This window comes from Protobothrops mucrosquamatus, unplaced genomic scaffold, assembly GCF_001527695.2.
Source record: "Protobothrops mucrosquamatus isolate PMUCROS unplaced genomic scaffold, P.Mucros_1.0 scaffold2008, whole genome shotgun sequence".
Classification (NCBI taxonomy): Eukaryota; Metazoa; Chordata; class Lepidosauria; order Squamata; family Viperidae; genus Protobothrops; species Protobothrops mucrosquamatus.
The window spans coordinates 48,709-53,902 of NW_015388121.1; positions in this window are offsets into that span (position 1 = coordinate 48,709).

The following is a 5,194-nucleotide window of genomic DNA, read 5'->3' on the forward strand; positions in this document are numbered from 1 at the left end:
AGAATAGGAAATAGAATAGGGAATAGAATAGAATAGAATAGAGCTGGAAGGGACCTTGGAGGTCTTCTAGTCCAGCCCCCTGCTCAAGCAGGAGAACCTACACCATCTCAGACAGGTGATTGTCTAGCCTCTTCTTAAAAACCTCCAGTGATGGAGCGCCCACGATTTCTGGAGGCAAGGAGTTCCACTGATTAATTGTCCTCACTGTCAGGAACTTTCTCCTTAGTTCCAGGTTGCTTCTCTCCTTGATCAGTTTCCAAGCATTGTTTCTCGTCCTGCCCTCTGGTGCTCTGGTGCCCCCCTCCTCTTTGTGGCAGCCCCTCAGATACTGGAACACTGCTATCATGTCTCCCCTATTTCTTCTTTTCTTTAGACCAGACATGTCAAACACAAGGCCCGGGGGCCGGATGCGGCCCGCGAAGTGGTTTCATGTGGCCCGCGAAGCCATCCTGGAAACAGTGAGGGAACGGCCCCCGCTGCCTTGGCCCTGGCCCAGGCCAGCCGGGAGCCAATGTACAATTTTGTGGTGGCCATCTATGCTGAAAGGCATTCAGTCTTAGCTCCACAAGACCGTCTGGAAACAGCGAGGAACCGGCCCCTGCCGCATTGGCCCAGCCCCCTGGGTGCCTGCTGGGGAGGGGTCACCCTTTGTGAGGAATGAAGAAATGGACCATGCCTTGGCGCTTGCCCCGGTCCCACCCCCTTCTGCCAGAGACCCCCAGATCTGTCCCACTCCTGCCCAGGCCCACATAGGCACCCTTGACGCAAACGATGTAGAGCTGGCCATGCCCACCCAGTAGGCCATACGCGCTCCATCCACACCCACCCAGTAGGCCGCACCCCCCCCAGGGCAACCGCAATGCTGATGCAGCCCTCAATGAAATTGAGTTTGACACCCCTACTTTAGACCAACCAAACCCAAGTCCCACAGCCATTCCTCATATGCTTTAGTCTCCAGGCCTTTCATCACCTCAGTTGCTCTTCTATGGATTTTTTCCAAAATCTCAACATCTTTTTTGTGATATGGTGACCAAAACTGGCTGCAGGATTCCAGGTGTGACCTCACCAGGGTTTTATAAAGCGGTACTAATACCTCGCGTGATCTTGATTCTATGCCCCTGTTTATGCAACCCAGGATTGTATTGAATCATCAGCTAATTCAGTGGTTCTCAACCTGTGGGTCGGGACCCCATTTGGGGTCGATCAACCATTTCACGGGGGTCGCCAAGCAAGGCTGTCCACCATTTTTTTTGTCCGCCATTTTTTTGTCCGCCATTTTTTTTGTCCGCCATTTTTTCCCCCTTTTCCGGCGGGTGCCTTACCTCCCTTGAGCTGGGCCAGCTGGTGGTCGGCCTGCTCCATCTCTGCCGCTTGCCAGCTATGCCTCGACCGGCGCAGGGGGCGGAACCACGCATGCGTGGTGCTCCCGGGCAGGGAAAGTCCTCGACTTACGGCCGGTTGGGTAGTCCTCGACTTACGACCGGTTTAGTCCTCGACTTACGATCGGTTTAGTCCTCAACTTACGACCGATTTAGTCCTCGACTTACGACCGGTTGGGGTCGCGGCATTAAAAAGGTTGAGAACCACTGAGCTAATTGTTTGCGTGAGAAATGAAGGAGAGTANTCCCGGGCAGGGAAAGTCCTCGACTTACGGCCGGTTGGGTAGTCCTCGACTTACGACCGGTTTAGTCCTCGACTTACGATCGGTTTAGTCCTCAACTTACGACCGATTTAGTCCTCGACTTACGACCGGTTGGGGTCGCGGCATTAAAAAGGTTGAGAACCACTGAGCTAATTGTTTGCGTGAGAAATGAAGGAGAGTAATTCTTTTAACTGATCGTTTCCCCGGCAAGGGGGTTCATTGTGGGGTTGACTTTACTGTCATTTTAGACACCCCGACAAGGGGTCCCGGTGCCTGGGCATGGCTGGCTGCTCTCTGGGTTCAAACAAAGAGTCTCTTGCTATCCCCACAAATGTAATTAAACAAAAAGTCCCTGTGTAGCATCGCCTGTCTTTTTTTTAATAAACCCGTTTCATGAAGTGGGTTATTCGTGTATTTCTGCTCTCATCGGATTTCCCATTTTTATTTTTAAACTGCTTTTAATCTTACCTCTCAGGGGAGACAGGGAACTCTCACAACAATGACCCTTTCTAATTGGAGATGTTTTACATTTTGCTTTATATTATGCACCGTAAGCCGCTGAGAATTCTTGGGATGGCAGTGGGGCAAAAAAGTAGGATTAATAAATAAATACAGCTGCTTGCCAGAGTTCAGCATACTTCTGGTCAACTGTAAAGACTTCAGAATACTTTCTGTAAAGAAACACACGGGCAGCTGCAGCTAAATCTGTTTTTTTCCATTATTATTGTACCAATCTTAATATCATCTTCACAGGAGAGGAAATAACAGTATTTATTTATTTGTCCAATCTATATAGTCCATCTCACAAAGAAGTGACTTTGGGCAGGGCACCACAAAGCTAAGAAACAGTAAAATTATTTGCAGTATTATGGCTGGTCACACGGTCAGCCAGAGGTTCAGACCAGATTTGGCATTCCTGTCCAGTTATTGAATCCTTCCAGAGGATCTGCGATGTTGATGTTGAAAGGGATCTTGGAATCCTAGTGGATGATCCCTTAAATAGGAGCCAGCCGTGTGCTGCAGCTGCCAAAAACCCAACACAGTGCTAGGCTGCATCAACAGAGGAAGAGAATCAAGATCAGGTGAAGTGTTAATACCACTTTACAAGGCCTTGGTAAGGCCACACTTGGAATCCTGTATCCAGTTTTGGTCACCACGATGTAAAAACGATGTCGAGACTCTAGACAGAGTGCAGAGAAGAGCAACAAAGAGGATCAGGAACGGCTGCTGGAATTGGGTATGTCTAGTTTAATGGACGAGGGGGGACATGATAGCAGTCTTCCAGTATCTCAGGGGCTGCCCCAAAGAAGAGGGAGTCAAACTATTCTCCAAAGCACCTCCAAAGGCAGGACAAGAAGCAACAGATGGAAACTAACCAAAGAGAGAAGCAACCTGGAACTAAGGAGAAATTTCCTGACAGTCAGAACAATTAACCAGTGGAACAACCTGCCTCCAGAAGCTGGAAGTTTTAAAGAAGAGACTGGACAGCCATTTGTCTGAAAGAGCTTAGCAAGATGACCAGATCTTCATTTGCCTTCTCTTCAAGAAGTCAATCTTTGCTGTGGTTCAGCCATAGTAACATTTTGCAGAGCAACATCTGCCACCCAGCCCATCAAATTCTGACCTTCCCAACAGTCTTGATTTTATTGGGAAACCAGTCAGTTATAGATATTCATGCATATATCTATTATATCAGACATGTCAAACTCGTGACGTCACTCAACGTATCGGGACGGTTTTGCCATTGCCGGCAATGGGGTGGGCGCGGCTTCCGGATGACACGTCTGGCCCGGCAGTTTGACACCCCTGTATTATATGGATAGAAAGATTTGATAGACAGGAAGAAAGGAAGGAAGGAAGGAAGGAAGGAAGGAAGGAAGGAAGGAGGAAGGAAGGAAGGAAGGAAGGAAGGAAGGAAGGAAGGAAGGAAGGAAGGAAGGAAGGAAGAGAAAGAAAGAAAGAAAGAAAGAAAGAAAGAAAGAAAGAAAGAAAGAAAGAAAGAAAGAAAGAAAGAAAGAAAGAAAGAGAAAGGAAGGAAGGAAGGAAGGAAGGAAGGAAGGAAGGAAGGAAGGAAGGAAGGAAGGAAGGAAGGAAGGAAGGAAGGAAGGAAGGTGAATGAATGGAGGGAGGGAGGGAGATGGATGGATAAAGATGGATAGATGAAAGAAAGACACACAGAAAGATGATAAATGATACAGAAAGAAACAGGCAGACAGAGAGGTACAAACAAACAGACAGACAGATACTCAAGGACCTGAAAAGTCCTAACTTCATCTCAGTTAAAAAAAATAAACTGGCAAAATGCAAGAGAGCCAGGGAAGGCTTTTTGATACCAGGAATAACATCCACAATGTTAAAAAAAAAAAAAGCTTTTCATTAATCCGAGTAGAAAGATCTCATGACTAAATTCCATTTGTTCTAAGACAGTGGTTCTCAGCCTTTTTAATGCCGCGACCCCAACCGGTCGTAAGTCGAGGACTAAATCGGTCGTAAGTCAAGGACTTTCCCTGCCCGGGAGCGCTGCGCATGCGTGGTTCCACCCCCTGCGCCGGCCGAGCCGTAGCTGGCAAGCGGCAGAGACGGAGCAGGCCGACCACCAGCTGGCCCAGCCCAAGGGAGGTAAGGCACCCGCCGGAAAAGGGGGAAAAAACAAAAAAAATGGCGGACAGCCTTACTTGGCGACCCCCGTGAAATGGTCGATCGACCCCAAATAGGGTCCCGACCCACAGGTTGAGAACCACTGTTCTAAGACAAAGCTGATTTCACTTGAAGCAGCTCATGGAAAACGCAACACGTTGCCCCCAATAACACTCAACACAAATGAGTATTTCCAGTTCAGGCAGCTGCTAAGCATTGACTTGGGCACGGGAGATCTGCCCTAAGCAGCAACAGGGAAACTCAATCCTTAGAAAGGAGAGTGGGTCAATGTTTCTCTCTCAGCCCAGCCCCACCTGCCCCATGGAACTCCCTCCCCCTCCCCAGAATCTGGCAGGACCCCCACCTTTTTCACCTTCCAGGGAACCCGCCCCGGTTCTTCCCCCAAGCATTGGGATAGGGGAGCTGAGAACAGGGGGAGAATGTGGGGGTGGCATCATAAAAGGACGACGATGGTGACGCCAGGTTTTTCTGTGTATTTATTTACCTACCTATCATTCCTTTGCACCCGAAGGACGCGGCTTTTTTTTTTTTTTTGTGAGACTGGACAGCCATTTGTCTGAAGTAGTATAAGATTTCCTGCCTGAGCAGGAGGTTGGACTAGATGACCTCCAAGATCCCTTCCAGCTCTGTTATTATTATTAATTATTAATAATTATTAATTATTAATTATTAATAATTATTATTAATTATTATTCCCTGGCTCCAGGGAATTACAAACGCTTCTCTACGGGAGGGTGCCTTCCCCGCGGTCCTAAAGGAGGCGGTGGTGAGGCCCCTCCTTAAGAAGCCCTCCCTGGATCCAGATGTATTGGCTAATTATCGCCCAGTCTCCAACCTGCGCTTTGTGGCGAAGGTTGTTGAGAGTGTGGTTGCACAGCAGTTTCCTCGGCACCT